General features: G+C 42.0%; 1 protein-coding gene across 2 annotated transcripts in view; it reads right to left on the minus strand.

The window, feature by feature from the left end:
* scaf8 (SR-related CTD-associated factor 8) overlaps positions 1-26,289 on the minus strand; it is a 192,126-nt gene that overhangs the window by 51,248 nt on the left and 114,589 nt on the right. The window lies entirely within an intron of this gene.

Here is a 26,289-nt window from a genome sequence, read left to right on the forward strand (position 1 = left end):
GAACATTTGTACTGACAACTTCAAAACACTCTTAGTACAAAGGTAAGGGACCTAATGAGACATAGGATGATTGAGACAAATCACACATCATACCTGGTATGATGCAAGTTAACACACACCTATCCTGTGTAGTAGGCTATGAATTAAATGGAATACATATACTGCTTAAGGTCAATTTTCTCCTTTTCTGACAATGCAAACTATATCAGACTTCAATTGGCATTTTACCAAATAAAATCAGATCGGATTTTACAGGAGCTGCATATGGAAACTTCACATGCGCAACTCTTGGATCAAAATTAATCAAACTTGCATTTTAAATAGTAATCATGACTTCTGCACTCATATGACAGGCATATCACTTTACGGTCACACAGATCACTATTCCATAATGAACTTGGATATGTCTTAAAAGGTTCATTTATGCATCTATAACCTAAACTGTATTTATTTAGCATCTTTCAATTCCTCAGGATTAACTGCCAAGGATTAAAGCAATTAACTGCCAAAGAAGTATTTGTTTACTGCTAACTGGCAGTCAATAGATAAGGTACCATAAAGAGCAATAAAGACCAAATAATCCATTTTAGTGGTCGGTTGAGGGATAAATGTTGGATTGGACACTGGGAAAATTTGCCTGTTTCTTCTTCAAATGAAACTGCAGACAGGGCGCTGGTTTAAACAGCTCCCCTGAAAGACTCTGCAGCACATTCATTACTAAATTGAACCATCAGCCCAGGGTAAGTACTTAAGTCTCTGGAATAGGGTTTGAATCTATGAACTGATGACTAAGATGAGAATGTTACCACTGAGGCAACGTTACAAAGAATTTACAACAAAATCAGCTGTTGTTACACAAGGTCCATTTAGTACCTCAATCCCATTCCACCATTCATTCAGATCATGGTAGATCTGTATCTTAACTCCATCTATGCACCCCGGTTCCATAACCCTTAATACTCTTGCCTAACAAAAATCTATAAACCACAGTTTTAAAATTTTCAGTTGAACTAGCCCCAACAGCTAATTGGGGAACGAGTATTCCAGATTCCCTCCACACTGTGAGATCAATTCCTTTAATCATATTAAGCACTTCAATTCGATCACCCCTTAATCTTTTATACTCAAGGTATTACAAGATGAGTTGAAGCCAATGGTTCTCACTTTTGTGGTTGAAGGACCCCTTTTCAAATGGATCAGTAATACAAGAACACATGAAATAGGAGCAGGAGGAGACCATATGGCCCATCGAGCCGGCTCTGCCATTCAATACGATCATGGCTCACCTTAGGCTTCAACTCCACTTTCCCACCCACTCGCCATATCCTTCGATTCCGAGAGACCAAAAATCTGTCTAGCCCAGCCTTAAATGTATTCAACTATGGAGCATCCACAACCATCTGGGGTAGAAAATTCCAAAGATTAAAGTAATTTCTCCGATCAGTCCTAAATGAGTGGCCCCCTTATCCCAAGACTGTGCCTGCAAGTTTTAGATTCCCTAACCAGCAGAAATAATCTCTCAGCAACTACCCTATCCATCCCCTTCAGAATCTTGTATGTTTCAATGAGATCGCCTCTCATTCTTCTAAACTCCAGAGAATACAGGCCCAATTTACTCAGCCTCTCATCATAGGACAACCACTTCATCCCAAAGACCAATTTAGTGAACCTTCGCTGTTATCGCCTCCAATGCAAATATATCCTTTCTTAAAGGAAACGACAAAAACTGCACAAAGTACTCCAGATGTGGTCTCCCCAAAACCCTGTACAACTGGAGCAAGACTTCTTTATTCCTGTACTCCAATCCCCTTGTAATAAAGGTCAACATGCCATTTGCCTTCCTAATTGCTTGCTGTACCTGCATGCTGACCTTTGGTGTTCCTTGTGCAAGCACACCCAAGTCTCTTTGAACACAGACACTTACAAGTTTCACACCTTTTAAAAAAAATATTGTGACGACTGAGGCGGGAGGAGTGCACTGTTTTTCTAGTTCCACTTCTCCACAGGTCACAACATATATTTACATTTTTTCCCAGTTACCAATATGGTCAATCATAGACTCTATTTTTATTCTGGAATGAAATACACCAAGTTTCTTTAATAAACTACAAAATTATCAGATTATAAAAAAGACAATCAGTAATGAAGCAAAACATTAACAGATTTAAATATAAAAGTTCCCTTTTTACCTTATCCCTCCGCCCCCGCAACCCCCCACCCCCACCCACACACAACGGTTAACCGGAGAGAAAAGAGATTTACTCTTTAGAACTGTATTACAAAAAAAAAGGCCAAAAAATGTCAAATACTTGCTAATTCTTGAAGAAATTAAAACAGAAGATATGGAAAGATGTCAGATGTCCTTTGTTTTGGTTTGCCTGCCCCAAATACTCGTAGACAGCCATCACTGGGATCTTCCTAGAACAGTTCTTGGCAGGCAATGCTGAAGATCAATTTCAGCATGCTTTCCAAGAAAAATGCAGGAACAGTTTCAGTCTGTTTCTTACTCTTGCTTCTCAAAGAGATGGAAAACTGGTAGAACTTTTCAAAGAGCTGGAACAAGCCGAGGTGGGGTTTGCTCCCTTGGCAAGTTTTCTCCAGCTGTCTTTTTAACACTGTCCACACCCCCCAAACTCACTGTCCAAAGCGAAACCAAAGACAATGTCACAAGAGTCAAGCCTCCTGACCCCTATAAATCTTGATCTATCACTTCTTTGTAACCATCTTTCCCCAAGTCAAAAAAAGTCTGCTGGGTAATTATCTGAAGATAGGTGCCTTCCAGTAAGGGCTTATTTTTTTAAGCACTCCTTGATTCTTCCAGTAACTGTTGTTTACAGTCAAAAAGATCTTCTGATGACCTCTTAAAAAAATGTTGCAGCATCCTTTTCAGTTTCAACACATAAATCCACAAAATTTTACAAAAAAAAGGCGCATTCGGAACATCTCCACCCTTGGAGGAATGAAACATCATTTTTAAATGCGTTTCATTAAAGTGTGGGGAAAAAAATAGAAGATAAAACATTTTAAAACACATTTTCACACTCATACTCATTCACCATTTACCATTTACCTGTAGCTAATACAGTTCTGCTTTGTAGCATCTGTGTACTCGTAACTTAAAGCAAAGTTAAATTCCAGATAAAGCCTCTGCAATTATATTATTTTTGCCCGCAACATGGATAATCTTTAAGTGATAAGGTTGCAATAGTAAACTCCATTGAAATAGCTCCGCATAAAGGTTTTTGAATTTTTCCACAAAGGCTAGGAAGTTCTGATCAGTATATACCAGTCTCTCTCTCGACTCGTGACAGACATGGGTTTCTTTTTTCCACTGTTGAATATCTTTTTTGGTGTTGATTTAGCTTTTTGGAGAAGAATCGCATTGGCCTTTCTATACCTGATTCATTGTCTTGTAACAGGACTGCATCAACCCCCAGGTCACTAGCATCAGTTGCTACCTTGAAGGGCTCAGTGAAATTGGGAGCAACCAACACTGGTTCATTAATCAAAATGGCTTTTAGCCTCTCAAAAGATGCGTGCAACTCCCCTGACCACACTACTTTGTTTTTTTTTCTGTCAGCGGAGCAGCTATATTACTAAAATTTGGTACAAACTTGTGGTACAAACTGCACATCCCCAAAAACCTCATGAATTCTCGCTTAGTCTTAGGGGTAGGGAGCTCCACCAATGCTTGTACTTTCGCTGTTCATGGCAATGTTTGCCTTGCCCTACTATATGCCCGAGATAGGTTACTCTCACTTTAGCAAATTCACTTTTGACAAGGTTTATTACTAAATCAGCAAATTGTAATTTTCTAAGCAGAGCTTCTAGTTGTTCTAACTGGTCCTTCCAAGTGTCCCTGTATACTAGCACATCATCAAGGTAAACCACAGAGTTACGAACACTGGCTACCACTTAGTTCATTAGTCTCTGAAAAGTGGCTGGGCATTTTTTAACCTGAATGGTATCACTCAGCATTGGAAAAGACTGTTTGAGGTAACAAAGGCCGATATTTCTTTAGCTCGGGGTGTTAAAGGAACCTGCCAGTATCCCTTGAACAAATCTATTTTGGTAAGAAAAGTAGCATTGCCCACTCTACCAACACGGTCTTGCAAGTGATGAATTGGGTAGGAGACTGTCTTTGTTAGTGCATTAACCTTTCTGTAGTTGAACCAGCTGCTTTGACTGGGTTCAATTAGGTGGTTTCCCAGCATGCATTGGATTTCTGCTTTTACCTGGGCCTGTTTCTCTGGACTTAAGCGATAAGGATGCTGTTTTATTAGGAAGCAATTCCCCTACATCCACATCATGTGTGGCTAAGGTTGTACATCCTGGCCTGTCCCTACAAACTCTCTTAAATGCTGCGAGTATCCTTGTTAGGTCTTCTTGTTGTTCTGCATCTAAATATGAAAGCATAGTGTCCAATCTCTCTAACAATTTAGTACTAGCTAACTGGATAGCAGGAGGTTCAATTTGAGAATTGTCTAGGCCTCCTTCTGCCTCATCTTCACGATCTCTTTCACCTTCACTGTCCCGACTACCTGACATATCTGTGCTTGCTCATCCTCCTCCCTGCAGGAACATGGTTTCAACATATTGATATGACACAGTCGATTCTTTTTCTGGCAATCTGGGGTGTCAATCAAGTAATTTACTTTACCAATTCTTTTGACCACTTTATATGGACCACTGAACTGTGCTTTCAGTGGTTCACCCTGTAAAGGCAATAATACTAACACTTCATCCCCTGGTTGAAATTTTTGGGTCTTGGCATGCTTGTCTGCCTATTTCTTAATAGTTGTTTGAGAAGCTTTAAGGTGTTCCTAAGCCACTTTGCAAGCTCTCGTGAACGGTTCCCAGAACATGGATACATAATCTAGCATGGAAGATTTGTCCCTCTGTTCTAAAATCCTTTCTTTAATTAGTTTTAGAGGACCTCTTATCTTATGTCCATAATCTAATTCAAAAGGACTAAAACCAGTAGACTCATTAGGCGAATCCCTAGTGGCAAACAAAAGAAATCCTAGTCCTTTATCGCAATCGTGGGGATATTCATGACAATATGCCCTAATCATAGTTTTGAGGGTCTGATGGTAACTTTCTAAAGCTCCCTGTGTCTGTGGATGGTATGCTGAAAACTTTAACGGTGTTATACCGAAATTACCCATAAATTCCTGAAAAACTTTAGACATGAAACTGGAACCTTGATCCGACTGAATCTCAAATCGGTAATCCATACCTAGTGAAGAATTGGGTTAACTTGGTAAATTGGCCATTATAAATTGCCCCTAGTATAGGTAGGTGGTAGGGGAATATAGGGACAGGTGGGGATGTGGTAGGAATATGGGATTCGTGTAGGATTAGTATAAATAGGTGGTTGATGGTCGGCACAGACTCGGTGGGCCGAAGGGCCTGTTTCAGTGCTGTATCTCTAAATATAAAATATAATATAAACCTTCCCAAAACCTTAGCAGAAATTGTCAAGGGAATGGCCTCTGGGAACCGAATAGCCATATGCATGATAGTGAGAATATATTGGTGTCCCACTTTTGTTTTTGGTAAAGGTGCCACAGTCTACCAAAACCCTGCTAAACTGTACCCTAAAAACTGGTGTGAAATTAGGTTTTATGGCAGGTTGCAGTTTTCCCACAATCTGGCACTTATGGCACGTTTTACAAAATTGCACCATGTCCTTGGAAAGACCTGGCCAAAAAAAATGTTGACCTATACGTGATTGGGTCTTCCGGATCCCCACATGTCCCGCTATAGAAATTTCATGGGCTATCCTTAATATTTCCTGGCGATATTTGGACAGTACCACTATCTGGTGAACAACCGCCCATTATTCATCAGCAGGTCAATGAGGAGGTTTCTACTTCCTCATCAGAATCCCATTTTTAATATAATATCCTTCCGGAACTCCCTTTGCCTCAGCTTCAGTTAGAGCTGATTGCACCACATCATTTAACTCTGGCTCGGCTTGCTGAACCTTGATCAGAGAAGGCTCATTAAACATTTTCTTTGGATTATCCAAATCCCCAAAGAAAGTTTCAGATATTCGACTATCTGACAGTGGTGCCTATTTTACCTTTGACAATGGAATTTGTTTTGCCATTGCTTGGATCACTACACATGAAGGAAAAATTCCTGCAACTATTCTGTCTCTTTAACTTCACTTGGTTTTTCCGTGACTATTGGAGAAACTATTACCTTCGCTCGGGCCAAATCATTCCCAAGGAGCAGGTCACCTTCGTCTACTAGCAAACTATGGACAACTCCTAGCTACTGTTCCAGACATTGTCACACTCTAGGTGCACCTAATATAAAGGTAGAGACTCCCCGTCAATATCGTTCACTAAATCCTTGGCATTCAGTGCCCTCTCTGGTGGAAAAGTTATGCCTTTCCCCAGCAAATGAGTTTGGGTGGCTCCTGTATCCCCAAATTTAACTATAGGTTTACCTAACTCACTTGATGGATAAGGAGTTACTTTTCCTTTTGACAAGAATTCCCTATAACCCACAGGTATCTTATTCATGTCTCCTGCACTCACAGTGGTTTTGGTATTTGGCCTTACAGCTGCAGTCAGAGCTACAGCCTGATCTGTTGTACTCTCGTTCAGGGTCCCTTTCTCTGCATTGGCTTTGTGCACCTCAAAAAGTCCCATGGGTTTACCCTGCAACTTCCAGCATTCTGCATGAGGCTGTCCCACCTTGTGACAATGGTAACACTTAGGCTTGCGGACCTCACTTCCAACCTCAGTTTCTTCCTTTCTGGTCTGAGGAAATTATCCTGGGGCATTTCCAGCTGTCGCTTCTTGTCCCTGGCTACTTGCCTTTCTTTCACCTCCCACCTTCTATCCTTCTCGAGTTTGTGGGGGTGATATACAACAGGTTTGGGCTTATAAACAAGCCCGTAATCATCAGAAATTTACGCTGCCTGTCTGGCCGCTGAACCCTTCTGGTTCTCTACATGAGTTCTTACTAACCTAGGAAGTGATTTTTTAAATTCTTCTTTCTATGAGAATTAGTTCCCAAAAGCCTCATGCCTTTAGTGCCCGCATCCAATGATCAAAATTAATTTGCTTTACCCTCTCAAATTCTATACAAGTCTGCTGAGACAATCTCCGGAGATTCCAAGGTTTCTGCAGGTAAGCTTCAGGGACCAACTCATACGCAGCGTTTTTGCCATCTCATAATCTGCAGAAGCCTCCTCAGAAAGCACGTCATAAACTTCATGAGCTCTGCTTTGCATAAGCAGTGTCCAGCTTTCCTTCGGCCACTTCATCTATTTCGCTATCTTTTGAAAAGAAATTAAAAATGCCTCTACGTCCCTTTCCTCAAAGTTCGGGAGGGCTTGCAAAAATTTAAACAGCTCTCCATTGGGTCCTGGGCTGGAGCCAGATCTTTTCTCACCAAAACTTTCACAGGAGTCAAGACCACCCCTTTGTCTTAATTCCATCTTTTTAACTTCTCTTTCCCTTCCTTCTCTTTCCCTTTGAAATGCTCTCTCTTTTCCAAATGCAAGCTTCTTCATTATCAATTCTCTTTCAAGCTCAAGTTTTTTCTATTCTATTGCTTTTTCTTTTTCCTGGCGAAGCTTAAGTTTTTCCATTTCCTGCAGAAGCTGCTTCATCTGTAACTGAATTTTAGTTAATTCAACTGCACTACCCTCTGTTTGTCTCCTTCTTCCAATTTCAAATGGTGTGCCACTACTTCAATTATGTCTGCTTGCTTAGCTCCTGATTTTAATTCTAACACTAACAGTCCTGCCAAATCCTTTAGTTTAACCTTGCTTATCCCAAAACATGCAGGGATACATCCTCCTTCCCCAGAAAGGCCACAGCAACTGATAAAGACACTCCGGTAGAGTAAACTTTAATCTACTGCACAAGAAACCTGTATTTAAAAAAAAACTTTTCCTCTTTTCCATTGTTATTACCCCACTTACAATTGTACGTCGTCGACGTTGGGTTATCCCGCAAACAGCCCACAATTATATGTTACAGCTGAGGCGGGAGGAGTGCACTGTTTTTCAAGTTCCACTTCTCCACAGGACACAACATATATTTCTATTTTTTCCCCAGTTACCGACACAGTCAATCAGTCTTTTTTTTAAACCCCAGAATAAAATACACCAACCAGGTTTCTTTAATAAACAAAATTATCAGTTTATTATACAAGACATAACCAGTAATGAAGCAAAACATTAACACAGATTGAAATATAAAAGTTCCCTTTTTACCTTAGCCCCTCTCTCACCCACACACACACACACAGGTTAGCGGAAAAAATATTTACTCTTTAGAGCTTTATTACAAAAAACAACTGGCAAAAAAAGGGATACTTTGGTTAAATACTTGCTAATTCTGGAAGAAAATAAAAGAGAAGATATGGAAAGATGTCAGATGTCCTTTGTTTTGGTTTGCCATCCCAAATACGCATGGATTGCTGTCACTGGAATCTTCCTAGAACAGTTCTTGTCAGGCGATGTTGAAGATCAGTTTGGGCAGGCTTTCCAGGAAAAATGCAGCAATAGTTTCAGTCTGTTTCTTACGCATGCTTCTTAAAGAGATGGAAAACTGGCAAGCTTTTCAAAAAGCTCAAACAAGCTGAGGTGGTGTTTGCTCCCTTGGCAAGTTTTTTTCTACTGTCTTTTTAACACTGTCCACACCTCCCAACTCACTGTCCAAAGCAAAACCAAAGACAATGTCACAAGAGTCAAATCTCCTGACCCCTATAAATCTTGACCTGTCACTTCTTTGTGAACATCTTTCCCCAAGTCAAAAAAAACCTCTGCTGGGTTTTTATCTGCAGACAAGTGCCTTCCAATAAGGGCTCGTTTTTAGCACTCCTTGATTCTTCCAGTAACTGTTGTTTACAAGCTCAGTTCAAAAGACCTTCTGCTGACCTCTTTAAAAAAAAAAGGTTCCAGCATCTATGGAGTCCTTTTCAGTTTTAACACATAAATCCTCATAATTTAACAAAAAGGAAGCATTCATAATATTCAGTTTTTATATTCCTACAACCAAAAATTAATAACTTCATACTTCCCTACAATATACTCCATCTGCCATCTAGTTACCCAATTAATCTGTTTGCATCTCTTTGCAGCCTCTGTGTCCTCCCCACAGCTTATCTTTCCACCTACCTTTGTATCATCAGCAAACTTAGATACATTACTCTGTCTCTCCATCTAAGTCATTAATATAGATTGTAAATAGTTGAGGCCTCAGCACTAATCCTTGCAGCACTCCTCTATTTACTGTCTGTCAGCTTGAAAATGCTCCATTTATGCCCACTCTTTGCTTCCTGTCCATTAACCAATCCTCCATCCATGCTATTAAATTACCTCAACTCCATGAGCTCTTATCTTGCCTATTAACCTTTTCTGTGGCATCTTATTGAATGCCTTTTGGAAATTCAGGTATACTACATCTATTGGTACCCCTATAAATACCCTACTAGTTACATCCTCAGAGAACTCTAATAAATTTGTCAAACAGAATTTCTTTTTAATAAAATCATGATGACTTGTTCTAATCATACTGTGCTTTTCTAAGTGCATCGTTAAGACTTCCTTAATAATTTTCCTCCACACAAGATCAGGGGGCAGGTTGTTCAAGCGAAGACCAAAGTACGGAAAGTCCTCATCAGGGAACTCCCCTTTGCTGACGATGCTGCTTTAACATCTCACACTGAAGAGTGTCTGCAGAGTCTCATCGACAGGTTTGCGGCTGCCTGCAACAAATTTGGCCTAATCATCAGCCTCAAGAAAACGAACATCATGGGACAGGACGTCAGAAATGCTCCATCCATCAATATCGGCGACCACGCTCTGGAAGTGGTTCAAGAGTTCACCTACCTTGGCTCAACTATCACCAGTAATCTGTTTCTCGATGCAGAAATCAACAAGCGCATGGGAAAGGGTTCCACTGCTATGTCCAGACTGGCCAAGAGTGTGGGAAAATGGCGCACTGACACGGAACACAAAAGTCCGAGTGCATCAAGCCTGTGTCCTCAGTACCTTGCTCTATGGCAGCGAGGCCTGGACAACGTATGTCAGCCAAGAGCGACGTCTCAATTCATTCCATCTTTGCTGCCTCCGAAGAATCCTTGGCATCAGGTGGCAGGACCGTATCTCCAACACAGAAGTCCTCGAGGCGGCCAACATCCCCAGCTTACACACACTACTGAGTCAGCGGCACTTGAGATGGCTTGGCCATGTAAGCCGCATGGAAGATGGCAGGATCCCCAAAGACACATTGTACGGCGAGCTCGCCACTGGTATCAGTCCCACCGGCCGTCTATGTCTCCGCTTTAAAGACGTCTGCAAACGTGACATGAAGTCCTGTGACATTGATCACAAGTCGTGGGAGTCAGTTGCCAGTGATCGCCAGAGCTGGCGGGCAACCATAAAGGCGGGGCTAAAGTGTGGCGAGTCGAAGAGACTTAGCAGTTGGCAGGAAAAAAGACAGAGAGCAAGGGGAGAGCCAACTGTGTAACAGCCCCGACAAACTATCTTTTCTGCAGCACCTGTGGAAGAGTCTGTCACTCTAGAATTGGCCTTTTTAGCCACTCCAGGCGTTGCGTCACACACCACTGACCACCTCCAGGCACTTACCCATTGTCTCTCAAGACAAGGAGGCCAAAGAGAGAGAGAAATAACAGATTCCAGCATTTTCCCAACAACCGGCATTAGGCTAACTGGCCTGTCATTCACCGTTTCCTCTCTCCCTCCTTTCTTGAAAAGTGGTGTAACATTTGCCAACTTCTAATTTGATGCAACCTTTCCTGAATCTAAGGAATTTTGGAAAATCATAGCTAACACATCCACTATCTCTGCAGCTATCTCTTTTAGAACCCTCGGGTGTCGGCCACCAGGTTCCGAGGATTTATCAGATTTTAGTTCCTTATCTTCCTCCATAAGTTTTCTCTGCTGATATTAATTTCCTTAATTTCTCATTCTTTTCAGCCCCTAGGTTACCATCTATTTCTGGTATGAACCTTGTGCCTTCTACTGTGAAGACAGACACAAAATGCCTCTGCCATTTTCTCATTATCCATGATAATTTCACCTGTCTCTGCTTCGAAGGGACCAATGTTTACTTTAGCTATTGTCTTCCTTTTTATATACCTATTATATTACTGGCCAGTTTACTCTCATTCTATTTTTTCCTTTTATCAACTTTTTGGTGGCCCTTTGCTGGTTTCTAAAACACTCCCAATCCTCAGACTTGCTATTCTCTTTTGCAACTCTTTTGGTAGAAGTATTCAAAATGATGAGGGGTCTGGACAGAGTAGATAGGGAGAAACTATTCCCACTCATGAAAGGATTGAGAATGAGGGGGCATAGATTTAAAGTAATGGGTAAGAGAAGCAAAAGTGACATAAGGAAAAACTTTTTCAAGCAGCAAGTGGTTAAGGTCTGGAATGCACTGCCTGAGAGTGTGGTGGAGGTAGGTTCAATTGAAGCATTCAAAAGGGAACTAGATTGTTATATGAAAAGGAAGAGTGTGCAAGGTTATGCGGAGAAGACGGGGGAATGGCATTAGCTAAATTACTCTTTTGGAGAGCCAGTGTAGACACGATGGGCCGAATAGCCTCCTTCTGCACTGTAACAATTCTGTGATTCCGCAACATTGTAAGCCTCTTCTTTTAAACCTTAACTTCCTTAATGAGCCATGGATGGGTCTTTCTCGCTCAGTTTTTTTTTTTCAATGGAATGTATTTTTGTTGAACATTTTGAATTGTTTCTTTAAAGGTTTCCCACTGTTCATTTACTGCCGTGCCTTTTAGTCTATTTACCCAATTTACCGTAGACAGTTCTCCCCTCATTCCTATGTAATTGGCTTTGTTTAAGTTTAAGATCCTTGTTTGTAATTGGAGTGTGTCATTTTCAAACTTAACTTTCAAGCTTGATCACGGACCCCCATGCAAATTATATTACTATATAATACTCATAATATGAAAGTGCTGCATGCAAAGAGTGTTTTAATAAGGCTTTGAAGAAAAAGGGTATTTACCTACAGACACGAGATGGGTACACCTGCTTCTCAACGCAGTCTATCCTTGGTAGGAGACTGAGGAGAACAGAGCACGGAGAAAGCACTTGGGGAGAAGAGGGAGAGCTAGAGTCAGAGGAGTATGGAGAAAGCACTTGGGGCACAGAGGGACAGCAGTAGCCCAGGGGAAATAGAACACGAGAGAAAGCACTGGGGTGGTTGGGAGGCAGTGGCAAACGAAGAGTATACTGATCTCTGCAACTGGTCTTCATAATTTAACCCTTTTAGCCCTGGTAGCATTCTGATCAATCTGCACTGCACCCACTCCAAGGCCAATATATCTACAAAGTGATTCTTGACACCGCAGCCGGCCGGTGACGTCATCCGACTGCGCCAACCTGCGCACATGGGCTCCTGCTATCTGCACGTGTGCTGCGTTCCACATTGCCAGGTTGGCACATGCGCAGACGATGTCATTGCGTAACTTGCCAGGACTGGTTCACGCAAGGGCAGATGACGTCATCGTATAACGCGGGAGAGAGAGCAAGCAGAGAGGGCGCGGGGCGGGGGGGGGGCAGTGGCGAGGAGGTAGCAGCCGAAGACCTTGGTGGCGGCGGGTGCACTCTACTCCTCCCCCACCCCAGCTCTCTCCGGCCATTCCCCCGCTGCCCAATATCTCTGGCCATTGTGTGCTGCCATGTGTTTACATTGCCTTTGTGTGATTATTTGAGCAGCGCCATCTTTAGTTCTGGCAGCTGCCTGAACGTCACTTAACTGTGACGTTTTACTTCAGCAGGCTGCACTTGCGCATGTGCCAGTGCAGCAACACCTAGTGGTTGCGTTGTCAGCAAACGCAGCCATATATCTATCCCCCCTGGGGTGTGGTGTTCAGAACTGAACGCAGTATTCTAAATGGGGTCTTACCAAAGCTTTAGATAACTAATATAATTTCCACCCCTTTGTATTGCAGCCCCCTCTAAATAAAGGCCAACTAACTTTTAAAAATGTTTTTGTACCTGTTCACTAGCTTTTAGTACTTGATCATCTGTTCCTTTCTCCCCCATTTATCTAGCTTCCTGTTCACGGCATCTATTCTATTCACCACTACCACTCCATGTGGTACTGAATTCCACATTCTCACCATTCTATGAGTGAAGAAGTTTCTCCTGAATTTCATATTGGATTTATTAGTGACTATCTTATATTTTATGGTCCCTAGTAGTTTTGGATTTCCTGTTAAGTGGAAACACTTGTCTATGTCTATCCTAGGTTGACACTTGTAGACATCTATTGCAAATTTGAGTTTGGAGGAGATTTAATATGCTCAGACTTTCAGATATTTATACAGTAGCGAACTTAAATTTTCAGAGTGACTCCTGACAATGCAGTCCATTGCCGACATCATCAGAGCATTCCCAGCTTCGCACATGCGCAAAACAGACTCTTGCTGTCAGTCTGGTGCTGTGCATGCGCAGCCTACGTCAGCACCCAACTTGCCAGGACTAATTCGTGCATGTTTGCGAAAATGTCACCCCATTATGCAATGTCTGCTCGCCACTCGCTCCCTGCTTCACCACCCCCCTCCCCCACCACCACGACCTGTGGCCCACTCGCTCCCTACATCGCCACTTCTCCTCTCCCCCACCCCGACCAGCCGCTCACTCCCCGCTTCACCACCCCCCCCCACCTACCCGGACGTGTCGGCCACTCACTCCCCGCCTCGCCACTTCTTCCCCATCTGCTCCCTGCGATTGCCCCCTCTCTTTCCCGCACAGAGGAAGCAAGGGGAGGAAGACTGTGAGCAGGCAGGAGCAAGGAGCAGAAGCAGCGAGGTGAGTGGGGGAAAAGCAGCGAGTGGCCGAGGGGGTGAGAAGTGGCGAGCGTACGGGTGCAGGAGGCAGCAGCAAAGAGAAGTGTGGGAGCGGGTTACTGTTGGGGGGGGGGGGGGGGGGGGTGTTAAGAGGTAGCGCTCACAGCCACTGGGAATTTGAGTTTCATTTGCTTTTGTGATAAATTGAGCAGCGCCACCTTTACTACTGGCAGCTGCCAAAAATGTCACAAGCTGCATTTCTGCATGTGCAAGTACTGCGCCACCTCCTGGTTGCACTGTCAGCAAATGCAGCCTAAAATTTTACAAGGAAACATTTATTTCTGTTTACAGTTCCAAGAATATCAAATGACTAACTTTTCTTTTAAAAAGCGTATGCAGGCAAATGCACAGTGTGAAGTGATATAAAGTCATTCAGGTTAGAAAGATTCCATGTTCGATCTCTGATCTGTACTGATTTAACCAATTTCAGCCAGCTAGTAGTGTGATTACTATAGTTGGTGTCAACATGCCCAAAGTAGGGAAGTAATTGAAAAATATACAAACACTACATGTTTCCCCATTCCTGGTGCCAGCAAATGTCCCTTGCTAGAAATGGGTGCATTTGAGTTGTTGTGCAAGGATAGGATCAGGCTTGGCTGTGATATCCAACTGACATTCAATGTCCATGGTACCATATTAAGAATGCCATGAAATACCAGACATCATTGCTCAGCAGAAATCATCAGTTGCAGGAATGCAAGAATAAGTGGAGAAAAAAATGGCACTGAGAAGAAATATCTATACTAATTCATCTCTCACTTAGAGTTTGTTTCCCATGCTTTCTGTCTCCCTCTTTTCTCCATGTCCCCACCACACACACAAATGCACACACACAACCATAGTGCCTCAGTCTGGCTATAGCAATTTCTTATCTACATGCTTGCCCTTTCCTTTGTCTTCTACCTTGTATAAAGCATCTATTCTCTGTGCACCTTTTGCATTACTTTACTATTAATTTGTACTTGTTACCTATTTAAGCTCAATAGCATGTCAACATTTACTGGGCATAACCTGCTGAGTAAAAACAGAAAGTGCTGGAAATATTAAACATTTATTGGGTTGGAGACAAGTATTGTGCTAAGGTCATCAGGACCCACTAAATCAGGCACAGCTTGAAGAATGGCTGAGAGGGTGCAAGGGAAATGGTAGGTCTGGGGCATGAAATACACAGTACAACAACATTTCTTTCCACAGTTAATAGAATTATACAATTAATATAATTCTAAACTTGAATACAGGAAGTACAGTGGAGAACTGAAAAAGGAAACAGGAGGGGCCAAGAGAATGCACAGTAGATTAGCAGGTAACCTAAGAGGGAACACAAAAGTGTTTTATAAATATACAAATAGCTAACAGGTAGTCAAAGAAAGGGTGGGCCCGATAAGGAACCAAAAAAACAGATCCTCCTGTATTCGGCAGAGGGTATGGCATCTGTCTTCACTAAAGAACAAAAGCTTGCATTTACATTACAGCTTTAACGCAGTAAAAGTCCTGAGGTGCTTTGCAGCAGTATTATCAGGAAAAATTTGACACATAAGGAGTTATTAGTGTCACGGTCCTGTAGTTTTTTTTCTGGGAATATGCGGTTTGCCTTTAAGGCTTGCAAAGGATCAGTACTGCTTTAAGAACCAGCAAGCCTCAGGAGCAAGAGAAAATGCATTTTCGGTTGCCATTGGATACAACCATTTGGAGACTGCGATTCAAAGGGTGCTTTCTCGCTACCATGGATACAGCCACTTGGAGTGAGTATCAAGCGATACATTTGTTACAATTTAATTTTGAACTGGCTTTTGAGTTGAATAAAGTTTGTTCTAACACACACAAACATACAGCTGGTGTTAGCACCTGAAAAAAGAGCTCTCAACCATTTAAACTGAAGGAAGAGAATTTTAGTCTGTTTAATTATCTCTCACAATTCTAAAGAAAAAGTCAAGCCAAAACAGAGATCTCTTTTAATTTAAAGTGAAGGAAGGGAAGTTAGACTGTGACAATCTTTTATCCCTCAAAAACTCAAGTCAGATTGATTCTATTGAAAGTGTTCGCAAGTTGTTGTTTGTTGAAATCTATCACTGAAGGAGGAAGCATCACTTACTGCTGGAGTTAGATTAGAGACTGTTCTACTGTGGAAGAACCTTTTTTCCCCATCGGACGGCTCTGAAGACTTCAAGCAACATTGGACTGTAAATTTGCAAGGACTCTAATTTTTTCTATTTCAAATGTTGTTTATATCTTCAGTGTTTAAGAATTTAGTTTTTTTTAATTAAACAGTTAATTTGTTGATTTAAAGACACCTAGTTTGGTTAGCCTCATTCGGGGGTTAATAGATAGTACATTTTTGGTTGGGTCTTTCTTTAATTTGGAAAGTTTAAAATGATATGTTAGGCGATCTGTGAAGGGACGGGATTGAATTAACAGTGCGTTTCTCCCACCACAATCAGAATCGTATATTTTGATTGGAGGCTTGGACTGGAGTGGTCATTCGTAACATTAGGAAAGATGACCAAAAGCTTGATCAAAGAGGTAGGTTTTAAGGAACGTCTTAAACGAAGAGAGGTAGCGAGGCAGAGAGTTTTAAGGAGGCAATTCCGAAGCTTAGGGCATAGGCAGCTAAAACCAATCATGGGGCAATTAAAATCGGGTTGTGTGCAAGAGGCCAGAACTAGAAGAGCAAGGAAATCTTGGAGGGTTGTAGAGCTGGAAGAAGTTACAGAGACAGGGAGAGGACAGATGGAATTTGAAAACAAGGATGAGAATTTAAAAATTGACGCACTGCTGGACCAGGAGCCGATGTCAGTCAATGGAATTTTGGATGAGCTTAAGTTTATGCAGGGTGGAAGATGAGAGGCTGGGCAGCCAAGCGTTGAAACTGTCAAGCCCAGTGAAAGGGGAGGATGCTGCCAGTGTTATAGTAAAGCAGGAGGTAATAGAGACATTGGATAGGATAAAAATAGAAGTAATCAAAGTAGTAAAGTCACCCAATCCAGATGGGATGCATCTTAAGTTGCTCAGGGAAGTTAATGAAGAAGATAGTGGAGGCGCTGGTCATAAACTTCCACTGCTCCTTAGATATGGGAGCTGTGCCGAGGACTGGAGGATTGCAAATATTACATCCCTATTCACAAAAGGATAAGGGGATAAACCCGACAATTATAGGCCAGTCAATTTAACCTCAGTGGTGGGGATTCTTCACTTCAAAAAAACATGGGTTAATACAAATTACAGCTGCATGCATTTCTTAAAGGCAAATCATGTTTGTCTGACTTGATTGAGGTCTTTGATGTAGTAATGGAGAGGGTTGCTGAAGGTAGCATGGTGTGTTGGTGTTGTGTATATGGACTTTCAAAAGGTGTTTAGCAAATTACCAAGTAAGAGTCTTGTTAGCAAAATTGAAGCCCATGGGATTAAACAGGCAGTAGCAGCACGGATACAAAATTGAGAGAGACAGAGAGTAGTACTTAATGTTTGATTTTTACAGGAGGGAGATATACAGTGGTGTCCCCCAGGGGTCAGTATTGGGCCCACTGCTCTTTAGTATTATATTTCATTTAGGTATAGAGTGCAGAATTTCAAAGCTTACAGATGACACGAAACTTGGAAATGTGTCAAGCAGCAAGGAGGATAGTAACAGACTTCAGAAGGACATAGACTAGTGAAATGGGCAGCCAACTGATGGATGCAATTTAATGCAGAGAAGTGTAAGGTGCTGTATTTCAGTAGGAAGAATGGGGAGAGGCAATATAAATTAAATGATACCATTTTAAAAGGGGTGCAGTAACAAAAAGACCCGAGGGTGTCTTTTAAACTGTTGCTTTACAGATAAATACAGATTTTCAATTTATCAAATCACCACTATATCAAGAGCCTCTGAACAAGCAGTGGAACCATCAATAAGATTTTGTAAGATTTCATTTACAAGAAGTAAAATGGGAAAGGTAGCCAAACCACAGCTTACAAGGGAAATTAGAGATAGCATTAGATCCAAGGAAGAGGCATATAAATTTGCCAGGAAAAACAACAGACCTGAGGATTGGGAGCAGTTTAGAATTCAGCAAAGGAGGGCTTAGGGATTGATTAAGAAGGGGAAAATAGAGTATGAGAGCAAGCTTGCGGGGATCATAAAAACTGACTGTAAAAGTTTCTACAGGTACGTGAAGAGAAATGTAGGTCCCTTACGGTCAGAAACAGGGGAATTTATTATGGGGAATAAAGAAATGGATCCTTTGGTTCTGCCTTCACAAAGGGGGACACAAATGTCATACCAGAAATGTTGGGGAACACAGGGCTTAGTGATAGAGAGGAACTGAAAGAAATCAGTATTCGTAGAGAAATAGTGTTGGGGAAATTGATGGGATTGAAGGCCTATAAATCCCCAGGGCCTGATGGTATGCATCCCAGAGTACTTAAGGAAGTGGCCCTAGAAATGGTGGATGCATTGGTGGTCATCTTCCAAGATTCTATAAACTCGAACAGTTAATACAGATTGGAGGGTAGCTAATGTAACCCCACTATTTAAAAAGGGAGGTAGAGAGAAAGCAGGGAATTATAGACCAGTCAGCCTGACGTTGATAATGGGAAAAATTCTAGAGTCCATTATCAAAGATTTTATAGCAGAGCACTTGGAGAACAGCGGTAGTAAAATCGGGCAGAATCAGCATGGATTTACGAAAGGGAAATCATGCTTGATAAATCTACTAGAATTCTTCGAGGATGTAATTAGTACAGTTGATGAGGGGGAGCCAGCAGATGTGGTTTATTTGGACTTTCAGAAGGCTTTCGACAAAGTCCCACGTAAGAGATTTGCGTGTAACATTAAAACACACGGGATTGGGGGTAGTGTATTGCAATGGATAGAAAATTGGTTGGCAGACAGGAAACAAAGAGTAGGGATAAATGGGTCTTTTTCTGAATGGCAGGCAGTGACTAGTGGGGTACCGCAGGGATTGGTGCTAGGACCCCAGCTATTCACAATAAACATTAATGATTTAGATGAGGGAACTAAATGCAATATCTCCAAATTTGCAAATGACACAAAACTGGGTGTGAGGGTGAGTTGTGAGGAGGATGCAGGGTGATTTGGACAAGTTGAGTGAGTGGGCTAATGCATGGCAGATGCAGTATAATGTGGATAAATGTGAGGTTATCCACTTTGGTAGCAAAATAGGGAGGCAGATTATTGTCTGAACTGCTATAAACTGAGAGGGTGGAATATGCAGCGAGACCTGGGTGTTCTCGTACACCAGTCGCTGAAGGTAAGCATGCAGGTGCAACAGGCGGTAGGTAAAAAAGGCAAATGGTATGTCGGCCTTCATAGCGAAAGGATTCGAGTACAGGAGCAGGGATGTCTTGCTACAATTATACAGGGCCTTGGTGAGGCCATATCTGGAATATTGTGTGCAGTTTTGGTCTCCTTATCTGAGGAAGGATGTTCTTGCTACAGAGGGAGTGCAGCGAAGGTTTACCAGACTGATTCTTGGGATGGTGGGACTGACAAAGGAGGAGAGATTGAGTCGGTTAGGATTATATTCGCTGGAGTTCAGAAGAGTGAGGGGGGATCTCAGAAACCTATAAAATTCTAATAGGACTTGACAGGTAGATGCAGGAAGGATGTTCCCAATGGTGGGGGAGTCCAGAACCAGGGGTCATAGTCTAAGGATACCGGGTAAACCTTTCAGGACTGAGATGAGGAAAATGTCTTCACCCAGAGAGTGGTGAGCCTGTGGAATTCACTACCATAGAAAACAGTTGAGGCCAAAATATTGTATGTTTTCCAGAAGGAGTTAGATATAGCTCTTGGGTCTAAAGGCATCAAAGGGTATGGGGCGAAAGCGGGAACAGGCTACTGAGTTGGATGATCAGCCATGATCACAGTGAATGGCGGAGCAGGCTCGAAGGGCCTACTCCTGCTCCTATTTTCTATGTTTCTATTTATGTCTGACTTGAAAACCACTGAATTTTGAAAGATTCGTTCATTGCTTCTGTCTTTGGTCTCAAACTCAAGACAATAACAGTAGTATATTAAGCACTTTAGCCACCATGTGACATGAATTACTTCTAAAAGGTGATTTTTTTTGTGTGCTCAAGGTGAGAGATATTGGTACTTGGGCACAGAACATTTCCTTCACTTCCAGCACCTAGTGTCAGCAATGATAACTCTTATATTGGTCAAATGCAAAATAAAACTCCTTCCACTGTGCACCAAAGTGCCTTACCTTCCATTTCGGAAGAGAAGTGTGCATTTCACCATTCTGAATATATCTACCCCAATACATAATAGTGGTTTCCTATATTTGTCTAGACCTCCTATGGCCCTGATTTAAAGAGATCTTCCCTCTGTGTAAACTACCATGGAACTCCAGATGTTATAAAGGGAAATATAACTGATCTCTCTGCCTTCTCTAAATGCATTTTAGTGAAGGTCATGTTTCAATGGGAGATATGATGCAAGTATTCACTTCATTACTTTAATTCAGAATTGCTGGTTATAGGCAGCTGAGAAGAAGTGTGTACTCCCCGTAATGTGACATCATGCATCAGGAATGCTGCTCCAATTCCCTGTACCAATTCATGGCATAACTGGAGGGTGACTCATAATTGTAAAATAATAAAACTGGATAACCAGTGGTAACTGAGAAACCCAAATGCTCCATCAAACCACACACACAAAGATCTCATTGAAGCTGCTCAAATTCATTCACAGGTAATCTTACGGCCAGCATCAGAGTGTCTCATCCCATCTGTTGGCACTGTTTTTAAAGCCTAGGTTACAAAAGCAAAACCATGGGATTGCAATGATGACCATTGCATCATATTACTCTTATTCTGTTGATACTTCTGTTTTGCCCTGTGCATGCCAGTTCTGGTATTGACTGAGAGGGGCAGTGAGTCATATCACTGAATCACAAGGAAGAACTCAGACAGCATAGAGTGTACAGGTCTTTTCCTTTCAATGTGTGTCAGAATTCAGACACAATCCCTTAAATCACCACTGAGCCAATAATAAGGAACTTGCGTTTACTTTTAATATCTTCAGGATATCCCAAAACACTTCACAACCAAGTAATTACATTTGAAATGTAGTCACCATTGTTTTCTATACAAATGTGGTAGCCAATTTGCACACAAGGCCCCACAAACAGCGAAAAGACAAATGATCAGTTAATGTGTTTTTGGTTGATAGTTAAATGTTGGACAAGCCAGGACTTTGTTTAATGCCTCATCCAAAAGACAATGTAGCAAAATCACCATCAAAAGAAGGGTGGAAGGGGTTAGGCAAAATATTCTTATGTAGAAAGTTGTTGGGATATGAAACAGTAATAAAAGAAACCTCATAAAAGGGAAGTTGATAAATTTGATTTTTTTTAAGGAAAAAAGGTCTGGGAAAAGGAATGGGATAACTCTTTCAGAGAGCTGGCACAGACACAATGGCCCAAATGACCCATTTCTGTGCTGTAAAATTCTGTGTCTACTTCAAGGTTAGTCTGAAGAGACTACCTACAGTATGTCATTTCACAGAGAGAGGAAAGACCTGATATGAATAATCGAGCTTCACAAGTTCACGATAAAATTCCTGTACAGTGATGTTATGAAGTACCACAGGAAACCTGCATTACACTTTTGCTAAAAATTAATGTTCAAACACTCTTGTTGCCAACTATCACTTGTCAAAAGTTTGTTTGCGCAATCTGTTTCTGCAGCCTTCACTTCAGAGACAGACTCAAACAGACACCGGCCAAAAGAGAATATGAAAAAGTGTTAAAATAACTTTTGTAAAATAGAAGCAAAATACTACGGATGCTGGAAATCTGAAATAAAAACAAGAAATGCTGGAAATACTCAGCAAGTCTGGCAGCATCTGTGGAGAGGGAAGCAGAGTTAACGTTTCGGGTCAGTGACCCTTCTTCGGAACTCTTTTGGAAAATAGAACCGGGCCACAATACAGATTCAATGTGAAAAGTGGAAAGGATATTTAAGGAGCTAAGATAGGAACATAGGAAATAGGAGTAGGCCATTTGGCCCTTCAAGCTTGCTCTGCCATTCAACTAGATCATGGCTGATGATCTATCTCAACTCCATTTTCCCCACACCATCCCCATATCCCTTGATGCCCTAAATATCTAGAAATCTATCGATCTCTGTTTTGAATACACTCAATGACTGAGCCTCCACAACCCGCTGGGGTAGAGAATTCCAAACATTCACCACCCACTGAGTGAAGAAATTTCTCAGATGATGGAAATAAGAGTATAGATGCACAAGAATATGATGTAGAACAATTGTTAGATAATCTACAAAAAAGTGCTTTCAAAACATTTGCATAACTCAAGATGGGTAAATCATTGGGTTCTGATGGCATGTAACCCAGGTTCTTGAAGCCAGAGAGGGGACAGCACAAGCCCTAATCACAGCTTTTAACCCTTACATATGTAAATTATCACAGTGGGCAGGAGGGAAACCAACATAACTCTCTATACATAAGGGGAGAGAAGGGTAACCAGTTAACTATAAACCAGTTAGTCGAACATCAATTGGGGAGGAATGTAACAGCATGAACGCAAAGTAAGTTGATGTGCAGAAAACAAAGTTAGGTTTTTGTGCTAATTGTGTGGATAATTTGAACTTGGATAAGAAGTATGTATTTCTAATTTATCCATAACACAATAGGAGGACTTTAGGGAGACATAGGTTATGGAATTGGCAAACTTGTGGCAGACAGAACTTCATGCAGAAAAGTGAGAGCTGATATACTGGAAGAAGGAATACAAGGAAAAAGAGCATACACTCAAGGAATGATGTTGAACTGTAAGAAAAAAACTGAGAGGCAGGATTTCAAATATACAAGTGTCATGCTCCCAGAGGGAACAGTGATGAAATATGAAATGAACTGGAAGTAGTATGAAACAAAAGTCAACTGTTGAACTGAACCACAAGAAAATGCTACAGACAAAATACAGTAGGTCAGGTGACCCCTCCTATACTGTCAATAAACGTATCTGTCTGTTGAGGACCAAACCCATTATCTGTGTCCATATTAGCTTTGGAGAAAACACATTGAAATGTAAAGCAGCTCATTCTAAGCAAACAACTCCTATCTTTAGGAAAGGAGCTATCAAAGACCTTTGCAGACAGACTGACTCCGCAGCCAAGATTAAAATAATAGGTGTGAAGTAGCACCTATTCATCAGAATGGATTACATTCAGATGCCATCATGGAACAATGGTTCTATATCCTGGAACACCATGAATCACCCCAGGGGAGAGAGCTCTTAGTCACCTGACTGACACCCGAACCGTGACAAGTTTCTACCTTAAAAGGTATCCCTATCTGGAGAGAACAGCAGAACAGCCAGAGTATGTCTTTTCCAGCAGAACAGCTAGGAGTCAGTTCCAGCTAAGCAGGTGTCGTGCTGACAACATCTTCTAACTACTGCAGCAGGGAAATTGCAAGGCAACTTTGGAACTCCCCATCTGCGAAAGTGAACCAGGAATTTCACCATGGACTTTGGATAGAGGTTTAACCACAAGGAACCTGCAACACTTTATCTTTTTCAGGTCAACGAACATTCAGGCCTGCACTGATGAAAGATTTCCTCCCAAAAAGCTTCTAACGGTTTTCTTAAAACAATGAACTCTAACTGCACGCTACCAGTCTATTCTCTACCTTTTCTTGTGTGTGTGTGTGTGTGTGTGTGTGTGTGAATGCGTGAGTGGGAGAGGTTATGAACATTTTTTGGTTATTGTGTAAAAAATAAACTTTTTTTAAAAAACCTACGAGAAAACCTGTCATTTGTCTATTTATTTGACCCTTAAAAACACTCAGGGACTAAAGCACTATTTTTAAAACACTATCTGCAGTCAGTTGAGAGGTGACAAGAGGTCACACCCACACCACTTCTCCCCTGTCATAACACAGGCCGAAAAATGAGATTGTTCCTTCAAACACGTGCACAGTGGGCATGCTCATGTGAGGGCATGGACCACGTGAAATTGGTGCTGATAACATTATTGTGTGTCAGTGATATCTGCACTGCCTGCTGGCTGCACATCTGTTTTGGGGCAGTTAGGGTGGGGTGGAGGGAGTAGAAATTGGGTGTCTGACACAGTAACTGCCTGTAATTGCAAGGTCATTGTGGCCCTTAACTTATACTACACAAGGTCATTGCGGGTTTTAGGAGGGGACATCAGCGACATCTCCAAATTTTCCTCTTAAAGGAGTGGTGCACTATGACTGTAGGCAGTAGGGAAATGTTGAAAAGTGCAAGAGATCCAGAGAGGGTATCCAGTCTGATGCAACATTGGGAGGCCCTGGTCCAGGGATATGGCAGAAGAAGGAAAGCACTCCAGGCAACATCTCTGCCGCCAGCAGGAGGAGGTTGCTAAGGAAGTCAAAGCGAGAAGCTTAGCTTCTAGGGCATGGTTGCAACTTGAAAGAAGTTTGGTGAACTCACCAGAGTTGTCAAGGTAAGAATCCTATCGTACAAATCAAGTATTCACTCATCAAACCTGCACCACCGCTGCTCACATTCCCCTCCCCTGCTTCCTTTCGCTCTGCTCCAATCACGGCACCACTTCAATACACCTCCTACTCACACACTGCATCCCCAATTCTCAGCTCTCCACAACTCACATCTTGCACACATCTGTACTATTTGACAATGACAGGCACATTCTCAAAACAGTTCACAAGGCTGCCACTAACACACTACCTTGATGCTTGCAGGAGGTCTCTCTCGCACACACACACACAATCACACACTCTAGCAAATGGCGACTAGAAAAGCCAGAGGTTGCCTGGACACACTCGCCTTACTCAAGAAGGATATGTGTCACATCATAAGCAGAAGGTGAGTCATGGCAGTGGTGTCATGACAAGTGGCATCGCTGGAGGCAATGACACGCAGGGTATCTCCACACCGTATCCTCTTTTACTCTTTTCACTTTATAAACGTTGCATGATGAACTGAAGCTACTTTTAGCAGCCACTCATCTCTTTCTGCTTTTCTTTCACACCAAAGGTAACCCATATCTTTCTCCTTCATTCCAGTTGCCGACTATATCAAGGCCCGTGCTAGTTCAGGAAGAGGAGCACAGCCTTCCGGCAGATGCAGCATCACTCAATATGATCACAGCAAGCATCATCTCAAATTAAGGCAACATATATACCTAAGTGGGTAAATTAGAGCAATGGTTCTTAACGTGGTGAATGGCCAGGCACAAATGTGCAGGAGCAATGACAAGGGGTAAGACACCATAGGTGGGAGGACGAGATCACATTCTAAACCTGCTGCAGAGGAATCAGACGCAAATTTCGAGGGACCAGCCGACTGAAGAAGGCTGGTGGGTATAAATGCTAGGTGTACTGGGAAGCCTGTGAATGAACTAGCGAAAAATGCCCGAGAGTCAAGAGGAGCCCAGCTCCAACTTGTGTCACGGATTCGTATAGAGTATCCAAACCAAACCATTCTGTCCAACATGAAGAAGTGGTCAGTGTACGAACACAATAATGGCACCCACCATCATGGGAGTCTCTTCTGACAGCTCACACTGCAGACATGGAAGCCCAGATGTCAGCCACCTTAACTCTGGAGGGCAGCACTGAAAGGGACTTCCAAAGTGCCACATCACTCTTGCACTCTGTTCTCATGCTTAGCCACAGGATTTCTGACACACAGCCCAGGAGAGTCACACTGGCTCTATTGGAGAGGCATCTTCTGTCTTCTCAGGACAGCAGCGCACCCATGTCCCTGCCACCCACTCTGCCAGTCCCAGTCAGTACCATACAGCCAGTTGGATCAGACTTTCCGATCTACAGTTTGTAGCTGAACCGACTGATCATCCACTTGTATCAAACAATTAAATGTTCTTTCATGAATTCTCTTACTTTTAAAATATCTACTGCCTGCCAGCTTTTAGGATTGTGTGAGAAACGTGAGAGCAGCCTGAAATGAGTTCCCAGAACATGCAGGCCCAAAGTAAAGACCTGTCTAAACAAATTCAGCTTTAATCATCACAAAGATGGTTGCTGTGGGAAAAAGGAAAATTTCACTTGTAACCACTGAGGAACCCCATCTGAGGGTGAGGTTAAGGTGTACTACTGTGCAGAGCAATTGTCACATTTGGCCTGTTCTGAAGTTCATTTTGATAATGGGTGAAAAGCGTAGAAAAAATGGTCCACTGCCCAGCAATGGACATTGCTCACCTTGAAAACCACAAATATAAAAAAATATAGAATACTGCAATTTATTTGTAGCATTGAAGAGACAACCATTAACTTGCATTCAAACCAAAGCATCAAAACTCCGAACATTATTTTAAAGAAAGGACTGCATTTTTTTTTAAAAAGATAATTTTCATTTTAGTAAAGATTAATACAATCCTTGCACTGTGCCTTTGCCATCAGTTCTATGCCACCTATTCTGG

This window comes from Heterodontus francisci, chromosome 13, assembly GCF_036365525.1.
Source record: "Heterodontus francisci isolate sHetFra1 chromosome 13, sHetFra1.hap1, whole genome shotgun sequence".
Lineage (NCBI taxonomy): Eukaryota > Metazoa > Chordata > Chondrichthyes > Heterodontiformes > Heterodontidae > Heterodontus > Heterodontus francisci.